At 32.4% G+C, this 20417-nt stretch overlaps 1 protein-coding gene across 1 annotated transcript in view; it reads left to right on the top strand.

Annotated features, from left to right (window-relative positions):
- The first annotated feature begins 839 nt into the window (after positions 1–839).
- The window catches only part of LOC147071767 (uncharacterized), a 32855-nt gene continuing 13277 nt past the window's right edge, over positions 840–20417 (top strand). The window contains exon 1 of the mRNA XM_085946678.1: positions 840–1252. The gene's annotated coding sequence lies outside the window, so the exon portion shown is untranslated. The remainder of the gene's footprint in view (positions 1253–20417) is intronic.

The following is a 20417-nucleotide window of genomic DNA, read 5'->3' as shown; positions in this document are numbered from 1 at the left end:
TACAGCCCCTTTGAAGTTAGTTTCAGGGATTTTGTTACACTTAGGGTTATAATAATTGTATGCTTACTCAATTTGAAAGAAATAATATGCATATTTTAAAAAAGTGTTTAATTTAATATTTTTATGACTGGTTTCAACTGTTTCGCGTTCCCCTTTTTAAATCATTTGATTTAGCGTCTGATCTGTCATCAACACTTTATTAAATTGAGCGAAATTAGTTATTTTTTCGAAGTACGAGTACCTAACCTATCCAAACCTAATCTCTAAAATAGATACCGAAAATTCATGTTATATGGAAATTGGTGCATTGTTGATCATAGATAGGTAGTTGTCATCATTTTCCTTTTACTTAAAGTGACTTAAACCCTACTTCAGTACCTAGTTAGGTGCATACGTACACAAAGTAAAAAATCGAAGTATATTTAGGTATCTACCTATATATTTAATTAATATTTCTATGAAAAACAGATAGATACGTACGCTACAAACAAGAGTTAAAAATTGAATCCCCCAAAATAAATTGTGATGCTCACAATATTATTGCAAAAGTATATTTTTAACCCTTTTAATGCGAGGCTGTCTTCACGTGCGATCAAAAAAGAAGTCGGCCCGAGTGACCCCATACAAAGAAAGACAGACCATGCGTTCTAAAGGTAGACACTGAACCATTGTGTGGATATAGGTACGAAATGCCCCCAGCAAAGCATCGGAGCCCGATCCCCCTCCCCTCTGTATCGCGGCTCTTGTCACGGACCAATCACCAACCCGCCAAACGAGTTTTTTTTATCCCATTCTTTCAACACAAATTCATTTTTGAAAAATAACAATAAAAATAAACTAGTCACACACTGTGGTTAGTTTGTGAGGACACGTTTTGCTGCACTTGTTTGGTACAGTGGAAAATTAATATTCAAATCGTGATGTTAATTTTCAATTCACGGAAATTTCAGTGATCTGCCAAACCAAGGAAATTGGTATAAAAATATACAGCAATTACTGCAATAATATGCAGCTGCTCGTAGTGTTAAAATGACCACACATAAAATTGTATTAATATCTTAACTACCTACTAGAAAAAATTGATGGCTTTACTAAAATATTCCCTGTATATTAAAAATCAGAAAAATACGATAACCCATCAAAATAAAAAACAATTTCAGTACATAATACCAATTATATTTTCAGACTTGGGTGATAAGTTTTAATAAAGTGTGAATTATAAATGCGTCATGATTTTGGACCCCTGTCAATGGTAAGTGCATTTTTATTATTAAAAAATATATAGTCGGCTGAGAGTGCATGGTGGAATTTTATTTGTCTTTAATTAAACTTATGACGATTGCCTATTTCCTGAAAAATAACGAAAATGCTATGTCAAATAAAGAGTAATTCTCATTACTGTTATATTGGATCACAATAATAATTAACCAGTGCTCGAAATGGAAAATTTCACGAACAGGAACGCTGTATAATTTTCCGAAACTAAGTACTTATGCTAATCCTTTCTTTACGTACGCGTACGTACGTACTTTTGATATAAAAATGCAACAATAAACTTTAAACTTCTTACGTGGATCTATATTGGGCAGGTTGGTAAGGATTGTCAGCGCCGCAGGCGAAATAATCTTGTTTTAACAAAGTATACCGTCAAAAATTGTATTATTCTTTATTTTTACTTTATCTACCACTATAACCAGTGCATGATACCTCTACCACCACTCGTCACTGATTATAACTTACTGTCTCATTTGGGATAGATAAGTTTGTAATTAATTAGTCATAACAAACAACATATCCACATAAGTACCTTATAGATTCAAATTAAAAAAATATTTACGTACTTATAGAAAATTTTACAAATTCCATTTAAATACGAGCACAGAATATCAAACATCAAGAAATAGTATTAAAATAGTGTTTAAAAAATAAAGAAATAGTATTAGAAAAAACAGTAAGTGCCTACGTATACCAAGAATTTATAAAATAGCGTTCACATAAACTCGTTCTCACGCAGGTGGACTATACGATTATCCGAAGCGATTTGGTTGAACATAGTTATTTCCTGCCCAATTATCATTAGCAATTATTGCACCTTGGCAGAACAAACAACTTAGATTATCAAGAAAGTTATAAAATAATATATAATAAAATCAATACTAAGTACCAATAATGGCAGAGTTCTCATTTGTACTGGGTAGATATAAGTTGGAAAAAGTACGTAGCCTAAATACCTAGCTCTCTTTTTAACTTTCAGAATACAGTATGTAAGCATACGTCTTGAGAAATCAATCGGATAAAACCATGGATAGTATCCACTATCCACACAGCTTTAAAGGATTCTCAAAGATTTATTTTGAACCTTATCCACTATAAGGGGCATAAGGCCGTACCTACATCTAATAAAAGTTTCAAGTCATCCAAACAACTTAAACATAGCATTATTTGTAATTAAATTACCAATGGTGTGTCATTTTCATTTATATAAGATAAAACATGACGGAAGGTGAAACTCAGGTTGCTAAGCGCGATTCTTATAGAATAATATAAAATTGTCATTAATTAGTACCTACTATATTCAACATTATAAGGACTTATATTGTATTGTATGCATGTTATGTTACAATGGTGATGCTTTGGTTACCATTATTGTAATATACATCTACCACCGTATTTATTTAATAATCTATGACTAACACCACCTAAGATAATTAGATGTCCGCACTGGACACATAGGTACCTAATTTGTTAGTACCTACTTATTCTAAACGATTCAATCTATGTTGTTTGTCCTTCCCTACTCACATTATTATTGCCATGGAAATGATAATAGGTACCTACATACAATACAGATATTATGATAGTCGTACATTTTTATTAAAGGATATTCCTATATTTTTTTTAAACAAATTTACAAACAAAAATTAAGTAAAAGTTCTCTCCACACTACCTATGTATTATTTCTATTATTTTTAAAGTCACAAGCTACAATGCATGTAATAATAATTGTAATACAATAGGAACGTCCCAAATAAATAAACTCTGCAGAAGGCTATTCAATATTTTCTGCCCAAACCATCAATGGCCCAAACACATTTTTGTAGAAAAAATCATTCATTATTCATTGTGAAAATTGGGGTTTACGACTTATCATAAATATTTTTTTAACACAAGTCAAGTTGTTGAGATGATAATAATTATTGAATCACAGAACAGATGTTGCCACTGTATTGTCCACCGGAAAGAATTCCTAATGTTTTAGCAGATTTACACGAAGTACCTACTACGTAATTAAGCCTTCATTATTTTTATAAATATCCACAAAATTATCAAATTGTGCGTGTGGCCAGAATTATCTTAAATCAGTTTGGATACCAGCGACAATAGTATATAGGTATATATGTAATAATATAATTATGTAAAAATGGCGAATTTGTATCCCACAGGAAAGTACTTATTAAAAACGATAATTGTAAGGGTGATTATCCACTTAGTGTTACGAAGAAAAAGCGAATTTAACATAATAGACTTTTTAAAATATTATATTATAAAGCCTATTATAAGGAAAGTATTCATCCACAGGTAATTAATAAATAAATGTCAAAGGTTAAAAATTCTCCTCCTGTAATAGTATTTTGGTTAATTCGCCATTTTTACAATACACCGACGATATAAAGGTATTCGTATCGCCTGCTGAGAATTTTAACTAACTTTTAAGAGAACAAATTGTTATTAAAAAATATGTTCAACACAAAGTTAAAATTAAAACACAAAACTTACCAGAAGCAACAAAATTCACTTACAAAAAAGTATACTCATCATGACCTATGGCAAATAAATGAATGAATGTAGTAGTTATATCACAAGATTTATTGTACTATAGTCGCAATTCAACAATAATGTAAATTACAAAACAAATGTAAGCATCGTAAAAAGAGGGGTTTACGACACGTCATAAGCTTTTTTTAACAAAAGTTAATTGTTGAGATGAATACCATCTGTTGCCACTTCAATGGTTATTGGAGTGAATTCCTAATGTAATGTAATGTGGTTTTAGCAGATTTACACGAATTACCTACTACTTTATTATACCTTCATTATTTTTATAAATAACCACTCAATATCATTTTTTAAATGATCAAATTGTGTAGGTATGTGGCCAGCGTTACGTTACCTGCGACAAAATATTTTTCAATAGTTTCGGTTAACACGTTTCGCCTGATGACATTTTTGACCAACTTTTAGAACAATTTTTTATTAAAAAATCAAGTTAAACACACAGTTAAAATTAAAACACAAAACTTACTAGAATGTAGCAAAAAAACACCAAACTAATAATATAAACAATTTTGTTTAGAAACGTATTTATATCTTAAATAATACAAAATATTTTAAAAGGCAACTAATAGGAATATTATAGCGGATTGCACGAGTCAAATTATCAAACTTTTTTGTACTAATTTAACCATCGAAAACACAATTCATTCACCCGAAAATAAATGGCGAAGTAATAATTTTTGTCACTCCGAATAAAATAATATAATAAATTAGTAGGTAAGTAAATTAACAATGCGTAAGTCAAAGGCAAGATTGTATTGAGATTTGAAATGTTTCATCCTTTAGAAATTATTAAACAATGTATACTTTATTTTTTAAGAGTTTTCAAATAGTGTCAGCAAGGCACATTTTTTTGGGTAATAAAGTAATTTACGCTTGCAGCTGGTTGTTTCTTGTTATTTAGACAATGCATTTAGGCATGGACATATCGACACAAAATAAGAAGGTTGAAAGAAATTTAGGGATGTCATAATTTTTATTTTTAACCCTTGCACGCCCGGCATAACATAACTTCGTTAATTTTTAATTTTGAGAAAAACTTTAAAAGATACATTCATATATAATTATCTCAATCTAACGAACCGCAACGCAATTTTAAATGAATCCACGAGCCGGAACGGTATATTTTGGAATTCCACGAACCACAACGGCGCTCCGGTGCGTTCCTGTCCATTCCGAGCGCTGTAATTAACGCATGTACAATAAAAGTAGCATCTCTACGACAGTAATTTTATATATAATCGTTAGTTATTAGAAAACGTTTAGAGACGAAAATAAATATATATTTTCTTCAGATCCCGACATACTGGTGTTTCAGGCGCTAGTAACGCCGCTGCTATTCATTTTTAAACAAACTTTTAGGTACACACTAATCTGGGATTTTTGTTAAAAGGGACCAAGCTCCGGAACTTTTAAAATACTTCAGAAATACTGTTACCTGCAGGGGCCTCAAGAACCTTCAAAATCTTAAATGGAGCACTATTTTTTTTAATGGTTATTGTTATCAAGGCAGAAGTTCATTTTATAACTAATTACAAAGCGGTAGATTGTAAATTTTCTATACAGATGCCCATGGCCCCCACAAAGGGGGGCTGACAGGGCTCTGGCCTGGGGGCCCGGGCTTAGGAGGGGCCCGTAGTAGCAGGTTAACCAATTAAGTGAGATAAACACACCGTAAATTTATAAGCTCTAATAGTAAAAAAAAGTCGTCACAAAAAAGGGTCGCGATCAGTGCTCCATAATATGATCCTGAGTGCCAACAATTCAAGCTGATTTATTTAAAATACCAAAAATCGCTAAAAAATACACGGAATAACCCTTTATTTTCATTTTCACATTAAAAAATATACGGAGTTCCGCGGAATATCATTTGGGAAACACTACTATAGAACATTACACTCCCCTTAACCTTAGTGATAGGTTGAGGGGCCCGCTTCAGGATGTGGGGGCTATGCAGATAGATGCCCACCCACAATAGCAATGATTCCTATCTACTCACCTGAATTACAAAACTATATAGGTATTGCGGTGATGTTAAATCTAAGTTTTTCATAAAATGCCGTATTCTTTTAATTTATCTATGAATTTTCACGTAAACATAACCTTAATAACAATATTTTGTTTAAAAAGAAGATTTTTTATAAGGCAGAATCTAAAATGAATCCAAATATTATACTTTATCATAAGAGGAAATTTCACTGTTCCCCAGAATACATAAAAACTTCTTACAATTTTCATTTCATGGTTTTATCTGTTTAGTACGAGTATATAAAACCATAAATATTGCGAATAAAGTAAACACCCTACGAATCCCGCAACAGGGACATCCTGAAGCGGGCCCCCAGGCCATGATCTTTGGCGGCCCCCTTACCTATCACCAAGGTTAAAGGCTACGGCCACTAGAATTATGGGGTTATCGAATATCGACACAGAATAATCAAAAATTGCATCGCACAACCTCATATTTTAGAATGGTAAAAAGAAAGGTGACTTTTTTTTATTATTAAAGCAAATTTTTGATGAGTGTCTAGAGTGGCTAGATCCCGGTCAGCCCCACTGTGGGGCCATGCCCAACCCCTTTACGCCATCTAGTGTAGCCAAAAAAGCAACATCACCTATTTGGATTACCATGCTAATTCGCTGCCTCAAGTGCTCACCCGACTGATACTCACCACTCCCCCCCCTCCCAGTTAAAACTTACTTTCCTTTGTCATACCATGTTCAAAATTGATTTTTTTATGTTTATTATCAAGACATTTTGTAGTTTCCTGTAAACATAGCGTATTTTCTTACGGACATAGGTTGAGCAAGTAGCTGAAATCCATTTATCGTAAAAGCAAAATCTGTTAATACAAACCTCCACTCTGGATCGGACATGGTCGAATATTCTTACCCCGTATGGCATATTTTTGTCGACTAGAGATGGCAACGTTGGTTATGAAATGTAAACGCGTTATTCTAGAAAATGTAGGAAAATGTGCACACGTAATTACGAAAGGACATCGGCACACATTGATAAGGCTATTTTGTTTCACCAATTATTAATAGAGTTGTTGTTATTGTGAAGTAAAGAGTGAGTTGACTAGAATAAAGAAAGGCTTACGCGCATTCGACCACATATTATTATTTTGTTCGTAGAAATCATTTTACACAGGCGTGATATAATATATAATATCACTGCATCTCAATACCTCATAGATAATATGTATTATTTAACTCATAAATTATGCGACCTGGCGTAATGAGATTGACAAAGATCAAACACTGGTGACTTTTGAAAAAAATTATTACTACAGAGAAGATTATGATGTACGTACACCTATACCTATTCAATAAACAATGATTGGCTATGAGAATTAGAAGAAACTGCAGCCTTATTTTAGAGCTTATCTTGGCTGTGATTTTACGCGTTGTATGAACAGGTAAAATGGCATTAGGGCATTTAGTGACGATTTTGAGGATTTTCAAATATGTAATTAGGTATATTATAATATTCGCAATTCCTGCCTTATTTTTTCAATGGGTGCCTGCATAAGCACCATATGTGGACGATTGGACGAAATGAATGGCAGAATGTCTCTTCTGAAACCGTGGGTTGTGAGTTCAAATCGCACGCGTAGAACATCCATACGATGTTTCCTCAATGTTTGTGTTGGATTATCAAAATTTAAAAAGATGCATATTTCTCACAATAACGATTTAGATATCACAAAAAACCGCTCATTTATCATTTAACAATGTAAAAATCAGAGACGATCCGAAGGAGTGGGCAGGTTATGCGTTGCTTATAGACAGCAAATTAATAATATAGAAATTTCTAATAGTATATATTTGGTTCCGTATAGATATGAAAGAAAAAAATCGCTAATATTTTATAATATCGTCACCGTTTTAGCAAAACCATCTATGTGCACTTTCTCAAATTGTGCAGGAGAAGGATAAAACTGAATAAAAAAATAATGTTACATTTAAACATTAAAATTATGAAGAATGCTTTATTATAATCAGAAAATGGTCTAAGATTATTATTTTGTTAACAAAAATCTTTTATTTTTAATACAAAAATAATAAAAATACAGTTTGTGATGTCACATAAGTTGTTTTGACCGTTTTGTAAATACACATAGTTTAATTTATTCATCAAAATGTGAATAATAATAAATTCATGAAAAACTGTTACATAAATAATAGTTGAAATATACATAGTGCATTAGTGATAAATTGCAATATCATTTTATTAATTATTAATGCAATAGTGAGATGATATTATATTTATAAGTTCGTTTACTTTCTATTAGCAGGTTTAAATGTTAGGTTATCGTAGAAATAGTGGTGATCTTTCTCTATTACACTTTTTAATTCCTGAAGATGTATGTATTTCGACTGTGATATTGGCAATGATTCATTATATTATATATTACAAAGGCAGTCGGTTGCACTGATAAAGTTGAGTTTGTAAAAGATTGTTCCATCTGGTAGATACTGTAACATTTTAATATCATATACAACAGGATCTCCGATTCGTTTTCCTGGTCTGATTGAACTTAATCCAGATTTAATCTTATCCATAATTCTTAAAAATTAAAAATCAATGACATTAATTTTATAAGGTTGTTTTGCTCTTGCTAGCCGCATACGTGCTATATAATCAGACGGTGAATATATTGGAGGCTTAAAATACTTTTCTTAGGTGGCATGTGCACTATCGGCCTCTATCATGGTGTGACCTTTTTCCAGAAAAAGCTGTTGAATCTCGATGTTTTTTCTCTCTAAAGATATAACTTAGAGCAGTAGCGAATAATTTATTTCGGTTTTGATATCCACACCCATCCGATATTAGAATTATTTCATTGTATTGTCCTGCTTTCGATGAGATGAGACAAATTCATTAGAAGATACATTATGAAGAATGTATATGGTGAAATTGTGTAGTTGCAGCTTTTGTTTATAATACATTTGTGCCTGTGTTTTGGACATAGCAGCACACTTTGGAGATCCATTGTGATTACTAACCGTCCAGTAATACTTCTGGTACTCTCCTTCATTTCATTTTTGGTCTTCTAGCATCTTTTTTTTTTTTTTAATAATGTGGCTATTGTATTCCATTTCTGAAACATTCTTCATTTTATAACTACAGCAGATGGCAGTGATGGCACACTGATCTTTACGTGGTTGGTGGATACTGATTTTTTGGTGGTAAATATACTGGAGTATATTCTGCTGCTTTATGACCATTTTCCAGAGACCATTTTTTATATTCATCATGCATTTGTATTTTGAATCGGAAACACAATTCCACATACACCCTGGAGGTATTTTCTCTGCAATAATGGCTGGGAACTTTGGAATTAGATCCAACCATAATGTAACATTTTTCCACAAATCTCTCCGTTTTGATTTTTGGTTGCACTACCAATTATTTATCTTCAGTCAGATTCTTATTACTTGTCATTGTTGCTTTCAATTGACCACTGTCATCGAGACGTTTGTAGTTGTTTATCCAACTTTTAAATTAATTCTCGCCTATACCCTATTGACCATGTAGGCATCTTCCAGAAATTATTGAATATTTCCTGTCTCTCTTTTTGAGAAAGCATCTTTCAAACCGTCGTGCAAGACCATAATGCATAGCATATAACATAGAAACAAACAATGTGTAGCCAAACTGTAAAAAAACATTACACTCTCGATATCAAAATACCATCTATATGTTACTATATATACACATAGTTGTTTTTGTGAACCGTGGTTTTTGAACCTTACACATAGCTGTTTTTTATTTTTTGAAATATCTTCGGAGCGAGTTTACCCAACACATAGATCATTTTACTGGCCTATAGAGAAAAAAATAAGGAATGACTTGGTATTTAAAAGTCATTTTTGATAAAAGTGACACATAGATGGTTTTGCTAAAACGGTGACGATATAATATACCTACCTATATTTGACTTATTACGTCTACTATGGCCGAGCGATAAAGTCTCCGCTTATTTATAATATCGTAGGCTGTATGTATCAGTGGCGATCGGTGGAGGTAGGCTATAGAAGATCTGATAAACATACTAATAAGATCATATGGGCCTCCACAGATTGGAGGTTTGTATTAGGTAACAGATGTTTACTTTATTCTAATATGTAACAACTTATTAGGTACATACTCTGATTCAAACACAAATCTAAAGACAATATGTTTATTTGCCAGAGCCAGGATTCGACCCTAGGACCCACGACAGTATAAGCCGACGCGAGGTTTAATTATTAACCCCTGCCTAACCAAACCATTATAGATAAATAATATTCTTCTATCTATAAAATATTCAAAATGATATTTTATCGATAATTGTCATTTATCTAATATATGATTTTGTTTAGGTAGGGTTTAATTGAATTTTAAAGACTAACCCAACACCATCTACAATTTGTATTATTAGTTCAATAAAAACAAATAAGTTTGACTGACATAGTTCTACATAGCCTACATCCACCCTTCGCCACTGGTAGGTATGTGTGTATTATGATTTGTAAGAAAGGAGTTTGTTTACGCGAATAAAAATGAAATGCGATTAAAACATGATTTATAAAAAAATATATTCCTAGTTTGAATTCATGGATTTATTTGGAAAATTGAAATTCGATAATTATTATTTTATCGACTGCCGGGCGACTAAAGAAATAGTATTGAGTAATTTGTTTCGTAAGTTGGTATAATTTCCAACTGTCCAAATGTACTTATACTGATATTTTCGGTAGCGAATCGTTTATCTTCCTCCAACAGGCATTCTTCGTCACGGCAACTTAAGCTTCTAGGCCATAGATGGACTGAAACCGAATGCGGTTTAGAACCGTGTGACATACTAAGCTTATATTTTCACAAACTATTATTATAAGCATCTCATCGTATCCGTTTATACCATACACGTACACTTAAGAGTTGGGTATTTCCCGAGAAAATCTCAATCTCGAGATTCGGGATTTTCCGAAATGATGAAATTTTGAAATCTCGAGATTCGGGATTTCCAGAAAAGAATTCTCGAGAAATCGGGAAATTTAAAAAAAAACTGTAAAAATCCTAAAATCAGTGTAAAACAGACAAATTCAAAAAAAAAAATGAGAAACAAAATAGAAGTAGGAAAACAAAAATAATTCAAAACATTACTTATTAAAATAGAATTTCAAAAAACACAGACTGTCAATCGCTGCGTCTGACAATCGCGTACGCTTTTGAGACACAAAATTCCCTGATGTTGCAAAAATTGCGCTCATTATGAGTTGACGTTGGCTTAATTGTGTTAAATGCCCCGATCAGTCCTTGAACGTTTTGTGTTTTCTGTCCACTTTTTTCATATAGAAAATCGTTTTTAAATTAATATTTGATAATAAATCCCGAATCCCGAGAAAAGATTCTCGTGATCCGGGATTTCCCGAAATGTTAAAAAATTCAATTCTCGAGATTCGAAATATTCGAAAATTCCCGAAACCCAACTCTACTTACACTTACAAATTTAGTGAAAATATATTTTCATGAACAAAAATCATAAATTTAGTATGGCACACGCAATGATAATGTCATTCAATTGGGCACACGGATCTAAACCGCACACGGTTTCAGTCCATGGATGGCCTATTAGAAAAATATTAGAAAATTATTAGAAACATCAACAAAGCCACCTAGAAAATATGTCTTAGTGGACTAGTATAATACCTACTATAGTGGAATACGTCATATTATTATAATATGGCGTAAACTTCAAGAAGACGCTGTTTTTTTAGACGTTTTAACTGCTCCAAGTAAAAACTTGAGAGTCACCGTTTGTTTGTCTGAATGTTGAGATAGCATACCAGTTTCGACCCCCCGTAGCCATGACGTTCTGCGGACTCATTGCTCTGTCTGTATTAATATCATTGAAATGATAAGAGTACCGAACAACAGTTAGCAACACGCATATTGTTGACAAAACCAGTGGTTCTAGATGTATTTTAATGCAGTCACCGACTCAGTGGAGTAACTTAAAATGCTGCCCTTGTAACAATTTGGCGGGTAAAAAAAATATTCCTAACGACCCACGTGCGCCACGTAGGTCAAAATGGAGCTTTTATGGTATTTTCAGAGAATAACCCTGGACATTCCTTAATATTTTGGACGCGGAAGACGCACCCGGCGCGTAATGACCAGGCGGCCGATCGATGTAATTAACGTGCATTTTAAAGGGGGCAATTAAATAATCATTATCTACTCAGCAGCGAATGAACCGTTGAAGATAATCTATTTATATAATTTCGAAGCCTTATTATCCTATATATTTATTTTAAACATTTGATGACTGCATAAAGTATTATTATTACATAAAATAGTATTCTTTTAAGCCTCTCGATCTAATGTTTTAGAATATAGTCATATTTCAGTACATCCATGTGCAGTTTTTTAGATTTATTAATTATTAAACGCATTTACAAAACCATTAGTAAACTTAATGTTAACATTATAACGATAAAAAAATATATTTTATAATCTCTGTGATCCCAAATTTGACAAGAATTAGGCATTTTATTATTCAAAAAATGGGTACGATTAACACATTTGAAGATAATTCTAAAGATACTTATTATAAGCAACGTCTTTGGCCATTCAAATGTGATAATCATCCTAGGATTAATGATTGTTATGTATATAATAATTGTTGACCTAAGAATAGGGTAGTATTTTTTTTAAACACGCCATTTATATTGGCATTTCCCAGTGGTTAAGCTACAACATACGGCCGTATCCATAAATTGACAAACGGTAAATATGAAGTAGGGAGTAAGATCATGTCAACGCCCGTGCTTATTTTGTTTTGTTACGCCAAAGAAGTATAACTTCTAACACACACCGTTTTTTTTTTTTACTATTGGAGAGAATTTTTGATGTGTGTTTATATCACTTAACTGATCGACTCGCCACGCCGGGCCCTGCCTGAGCTAGGGCCCCCAGGCTAGAACCCTGTCAGCCTCCCCTTTGTGGGGCCCATGGATCAGACACCTCTCTGTACCGTCATATCTGACAGGAACATAATTCCTGTTTATTTTAATTTCCCGTGTCACACGAACCGCAGTTTAATGAACGCCAGTACAGTATGTATAGACGGTCCTAGTGATAAGGATAGAAGTCTCAAGTCTCTCGAGCTGATAAGGCTGTTGTCGCGGGAAAACTGAAACAATAACCGGTCATAACCAGATTATTCTGATTAAATGGACGCGCATAATCAAAATAATATGTACGGCGGCGACCTAAATTAGAAAATGAAGTAATAATCAAATATGTACTAAAATACAAATAAACGAGTAGACTGCGAACCAGGATCCATTCGTTGTTACTAAGTCATTTTTATATGTTACGTACAAATTCATATATTATTATGTATTACGCGTACATACTAAATTTAATTGTATGAAGCAGTGGCGAAAGGTGTAGGTAGGCTGTTAACATCTGACATAAATAGTGCATACTAAACTTTGTCAGTTATATGTATTTGTTTTCATTGAACTAAGCCTACAATAATTTATTAATTAAGATGGTGTTGGTTAGTTATTAAAATTCAATTAAACCTTGCGAAAACCAAGCCATAATAGATAATAGTCAAAAAATACTCGTCTATCCATAAAATATCTATAATTATGACATTAAATCATACATATTTTATAGATAGAATAATATTTTTATTTATTATGGCCTGACCAACAACATGTGTAATATTATGTACCGTACCTATTCTAAATTCAACGAAAATAAAAAGTATGAATGAAAAAGTCTGTACATTTTGTCGGATCGCCCAAAGTATACCAAAACTATTATGGTTTGGTTGGGCAGGGTTTAATTGATTTTTTTTAAATTTACCAACTCCACCTGTAAATTGTGGTCTTAGTTCAATAAAAACAAGTGCGTATGACTGACAACGTTTAATGTGCACTATTTATGTCGGATCTGAACAGCCTACCTCCACCTCTTGCCACTGGTATGAAGTTAATATATACTGTTAATAGTAATACCTACGCACACCATTTTCTTTAGTTGCTATCTACCTCTCTAGTAAAGATGAATGCACCTCTACAATTATTATTTTAGGTATTTAGTCAGCTTTGTTGCAATTTTAAGGTGGCTAGGTACCTATACCTTGGTACCAATATACAGTGGCGAAGGGTGGAGGTAGGCTGTTAAGATCCGCCATAAATATTGCACACCAAACTTTGTCAGTCATACATACTTGTTTTCATTGAAATAAGACTACATTTTACAGATGGTGTTGGTTAGTTTTTAAAATTCAATTAAACCCTGCGAAACCAAGCCATAATAGATAATAGTCAAAAAATACTCGTATATCTATAAAATATCTAAAATTATGCAATTAAATCATACATAAATTTGGATATTTTATGGATAGAATAATATTTTTTTTATCTATTATAGTTTGGTTTAGGCATAGCTTGACGAATTAAAAAAATGTACCAACAATATGTGTAATACGTATTCTTAATCTAACGAAAACAAATAAGTAAGAATGAAAAAATGTGCACAATTTTGTCATATCGCCTAAAATATATCAATACTATTATGGTTTGGTAAGACAGGGTTTAATTGATTTTTAAAACCCAACCAATACCATCTGTAAATTGTAGTCTTATTTCAATAAAAACATATACATTTGACTAAAAAAGGTTAATGTGCACTATTTATGGCGGATCTTAACAGCCTACCTCTACCCTTCGCCACTGACCAATAATCTATATGCCAACCCCCTCCCCTATTATGAAATATATGACAAGCACACGCACACCAACGGGGAAGTGAAATGTGACGGACAACTGAAAATGAAAATTTATTGTGCTCTATGATTATTGATTATTATACAATACTTGTAATAATATATGTATTTAATATATTATAATATACACACCGGCGGCGAGGGGTGGAAGTACTGGAAGTATGTTGTTTTCATTGAACTAAGAATAGAAGCAGATTGTGCTAGTTAGTTATTAAATTCAATTAAACCCTGCCTAAATGAAACCATAATAATTTAGGTATGCTATGGGCGATCCGACAAAAATGGTGCACACGTTTTCAGTCAGAGGTACTTGCTCATTTGTTTTCGTTGAATTACAGATAGTTTTTTGTTTAATTCATTATGCCGTGGTTTATAATCGATAAAAAATATTCTTCGATCTATAAAATATCTAAATTTTATATGGTGTAATGCAGTGGTTTCCAATTTTTATGTTACTACGCCTCCCTTTAAAAAAATCTAATCTTGGTGCCTCCCCCCCTTTATTTCAATAGTCAACAATGTACTAATACAAAAATGAAAAAAATATATAAATAAACAAGGTTTTACTACTTATATTATATTAATTTTTAAATTTATTTGTTTTTCTTGCGACGAATGTGCTTATTTATTAGCATAATCAATTTCAATAGTAGTCAATCGAAATTCATCATCGTTCATTGACAAATGGATTCTATCATGGGCCCCACATCCTGAAGCGGACCCCAGGCCAGGATCTTTCAACCACGTGTTTAAAATATTTAACAGACCTGAACCAAAGCCGCGCCGCAGGCGACTTTTTTTACTATTAATAAAACAATGTGCAAAAGTGCATTAGCAAACTAACCAAGAACTCGGTAAATAGATTTTTGTTTGCTTCAATATACCTATCTGGCATATAAATCATTTAAAAGCGGAGACATGGCGAAATTATTTTTTTTGTAATTTTGATTTCCAAAGCTCCAATTTTTTATGAATCCCTTCACTTTGTCTTTTTAAATCAGCAAATGCATTAGTAGTCCTTGCATTGATTTATTCACTCAATTTTTTTAAAATTTTAACCAAATAGTTTAACAACAAAATTATCGTTCCTAAACAAATTTGCATCAAATTTCAACATTATAGTTTGACCCTTTTATTTATTTTTTTCACGAGATAGCCAGCGCGCTTAACAATAGTGTAGAAGTGAGGTATTATAAAATTAGTCTCCATATTTTCAAACAGGTTTGCAAACCTTTTATAGGACTGTTTTTTGTGTAGTTTATAACTCGCGGCTGTTTTATAAACTATGCATTTGAAAACTGCTAACCTGTAGCTACATTAATTAATGTGTTAAACTTTTCGCGCCTCCCTTTGCAACACTCCGCGTCTCCCCAGGGAGGCGCGCCTCCCAGTTTGGAAATCGCTGGTGTAATGATATAATTTTAGATATTTTATAGACAAACGAATATTTTTTGACTATTATCTACCATGGCTTGGTTTAGGCAGGGTTTTATTGAAAAGCCCTATAAATATTATTAGGTATCATTGGGCAGAAGAATTTAATCTGATAAAGCAAATAATGCACAATTAGAACCCATAAAGTCTTTTCAGAAGACACTTTGGAATAGAGAACCAACAAGACGTAATTCATTATTTGGTGTTTCGTAAAATATTATGGGAATAGTAAAACTTTATAAACAAAAAAAAAACTCAAGCGAACTGGGTACCGACTCTAGTATCAAATAATTATTGTTTTATTTGTTTAGCATTGTTATTACTTATTATCAATATTTTATAAACTTAATAATTGTTTGTTTTATTAAGCTTGTGAATCTATCGATTTTTTACGGACGTAGTCAATTTAACGGTTAGGTACGCTTTATCAAGTGGACACATGAACCCATTAAGTGTCGTATTAAATACCTAGTTTATTTCCAGAATATTATAAAATATATTATCACGACTTACCACCAATTAACTAAGTATAAATATCTAGAAAAAAAATGAAATCATAAAACGCAAAAACGAATACTTACTATGTTTTGATAAATATAGGCCAGTAGTCTAGTGTTTCGTGCTGAAGTAAAATATATTTTTATATAAAAAATAACATTATTTTATAGATAGTGTAAAATTCAAACCAGTAATATCCAATTTAAATCTGATTGGAGTCCAGTTGGGAGGTATGTTGTTTACGAAAAAGAAAATATTCCATTTAATCGGAAAATCAGAATTGTGTAAAAATAAATTATTAGTATGTTATCAGTGACAGAAATTGCAATACTGACCAATGGATTAATTTAAAAGATTATCCGTTAAGGCTCAGACACATTGGACCAATTGGACCTTTTTATCAAATTGAAGATCCATAATCGGATGCAGTTGGAATCAAGTAAAACCTGCCTCGGCGCACGCTAGTCGTGTGTCTGAGTCTTATTGCTCTTATTAGTTATGTGATAATGGATGGCCATTAGATAATCTGAATTGCATGTGCTAATGATAATATACAAAATAAATATAAGTAAGTAGGTTGTTAAAAAATAGGTGAAGAAAACCTTGTTTTACGTAGATTACCAGGCTGCGATAAAACTAGTATTGGGTGTTACAAGATTAAAACCAGTTTATTTATATAATTAATACATTCATTATATAGATCGAGTATGATCAATAATTTTATTTCATGTGGGCTGTGATCTATTACCTAACCGGTATTAATCTCGATCAAGTGCAAGGTCGAATAGCCAACAAACTATTTTCATAAAAAAGTCTGTTGTAGACCCATATGCTCTCCTTAGGTTTCTTTAAGTTTCTTTTACCAAACCTATACTAGGCTAAAAACGTTTTGCAATTGACACACAGTGTTCAAAAAGTTCCCACAAATCCTTCAAGTCATAGTTCGAATAGTAAAATACCATGTTTGTTGTGAATTGAATCGATCTTAGTTATATTAATTTACGCATGCCCCTCACATCCTAAAGCGGGCCCCCAGGCCAGAATTTTTGGCGCCCCTCTACCTATCGCTAAGGTCAAATGCAGCCTGCTCTATAGTGGCGTTTTCTAAATGGTGTTCGTGGTCAAATAAAATTCATTGTATTTTTAGCGATTTTTTAACACTTCAATTATGGAGTTGTCGAGGAATCAACACATAACAACTAAAAATTGCATTGAATCATATATTTTGAATTGGTAATAATCTCAAAGCAAAATAGTGCCGCAGGCGACCTTTTTTTACTATGAGAGCAAATTTAAGATGTGTGTTTATCTCGTTTATCTGGTTGACTTGCCACACCGCCCCCCCAAGTGCGGACCCATAGACCAGAGCCCATGGATTTACCTATCCTTAAAAAAATACTTTTTTAATATCAATTTAAAAACTGAATCAGTATTGTGTGATCAGCCTGATCACCACTACCAATTGGTGAATCAAACCTCTATTTTCACATAGGTAAATATCTATGTTCATTGTTCACCACACTCGTTAGCGTTCTTTCACATTAAATACAGCGCTCTGACTAGTCGGCCACCATAATAGTTACCTAATAATTTATATAGGTACCTACTAAATATTTTAAAAGTCGCACTACGGTTTCATCTGTCTCATTTCAGATATTGTGGTTACTTCGACTTTACACTCAAATATCTTGTTAACATAATTTTATTTACACTTTACACAGTATATTTCCATACAGATAGTTCACGATGAAAATAATATATTATTTTTATAATAAGTTCATTAATTATTATTATAGCGCGGTGCCTTCGAACTCTTTTTCGATAACCTATTGCTGGGTCGTTTATTTGAAAAATATTTTATCAATTACGAGAATTGGTATATTTTATTCTACTGTCATCTTAGATAGCTGTAATTTGATATATTATATTATTATCTACCTATATAGATAACAATAATTATTGTATTCAGTGGGGATTATCCATGAAGGAAATGCAGCGTTCGAAATGTACAATTTTACCAACCGGAGCGCTCGATAATTTTCCGAAAATATTAACATATTTATGTAGGCAATAATTGTACTTATATTATAAGATTAGTATTATATAAAAATTGTTTATTATAATAGATTGTTATATACCTGCCAAGATTATACGGTTAAATGGGACAGTCGTGTGGCATGCAAGATTTGGGGATGGTGGTGAACGTTGAGGTTTAGGTCACGTCATTAACATTATATTTTAATGATTTCGATAACGTTCGTAGACAATTTTATGATTATATTACTAAATTGTATGATTATATTACTTTTTAATAATTCACGAATATAATCTCGGGGATTTCACGAACAAGGGCTGTGCTCCAGTGCGCTCCAGTCCATTTCGAGCGCTGCATTCGCATCGTCAGGAAGTACCTATGACAATCTTAAAAGATGCGTAGGTACTCTTCACAATTTGATTTTATGTAAAAATCAATCAAACAATCGAAGTGTTAAAAAATCATGACGACATAATATTTATTGATGAACTTCTAACACTCGATAACTGATTATCGAATAGGCTTTTTTTCGCTATGTGTGATCCAAACCTGTCAGTGCCTTGGGCCTCAACGTACTTGAGCCCGCCATTGAGTATCGTTAGTTGATAGTATTCATATTCTTACTTGTGACTTTTAGGATTCGTGAATCCCGGTTCTTTCGGCCAAATTTGAAATCAATTACCAGCGGTATAGCAAAGTGCGTTAGCGACCGCGCCAGTGACAAAAAATGCGCCCCTTACGTAATACAAAACTTATAGTTTTTCACATTTGTACGACTTATGAATATTATAGAATTTATTTAAATAATAGATATATACTGATTAAATATTAAATAATATACTTATTAAAAAAAATGCTTTTAAAAAAGTGTCTATGGTCCGCAAAACTGTAAAAAACAAGGGTACAACTCTTCAAATACTTGCAGATACTTAAATGAAAAACAGTGAATTTTCAACATAAATTGCTCAGCAATCGATAAATATTAATCAAATTTATAACAAACTATTTTATTTCGAAAAATATTTTTTTTTTATAATCAATAATCATAAGAAGGATCGTTGACTTCATAATTTGGTAATTTCAAGATTAAAATGTCTTTTTTACTATTTCCATTTTCTACTTAAATATTAACATATTTATGTAGGCAATAATTGTACTTATATTATAAGATTAGTATTATATAAAAATTGTTTATTATAATAGATTGTTATATACCTGCCAAGATTATACGGTTAAATGGGACAGTCGTGTGGCATGCAAGATTTGGGGATGGTGGTGAACGTTGAGGTTTAGGTCACGTCATTAACATTATATTTTAATGATTTCGATAACGTTCGTAGACAATTTTATGATTATATTACTAAATTGTATGATTATATTACTTTTTAATAATTCACGAATATAATCTCGGGGATTTCACGAACAAGGGCTGTGCTCCAGTGCGCTCCAGTCCATTTCGAGCGCTGCATTCGCATCGTCAGGAAGTACCTATGACAATCTTAAAAGATGCGTAGGTACTCTTCACAATTTGATTTTATGTAAAAATCAATCAAACAATCGAAGTGTTAAAAAATCATGACGACATAATATTTATTGATGAACTTCTAACACTCGATAACTGATTATCGAATAGGCTTTTTTTCGCTATGTGTGATCCAAACCTGTCAGTGCCTTGGGCCTCAACGTACTTGAGCCCGCCATTGAGTATCGTTAGTTGATAGTATTCATATTCTTACTTGTGACTTTTAGGATTCGTGAATCCCGGTTCTTTCGGCCAAATTTGAAATCAATTACCAGCGGTATAGCAAAGTGCGTTA

The sequence above is a fragment of the Rhyacophila brunnea genome, unplaced genomic scaffold (assembly GCF_057557595.1).
Source record: "Rhyacophila brunnea isolate RB1 unplaced genomic scaffold, BYU_Rbru_1.0 scaffold_2, whole genome shotgun sequence".
NCBI lineage: Eukaryota > Metazoa > Arthropoda > Insecta > Trichoptera > Rhyacophilidae > Rhyacophila > Rhyacophila brunnea.
Note: the sequence above shows the minus strand (reverse complement) of the source record. Positions and strands in the feature narration are given on the sequence as shown.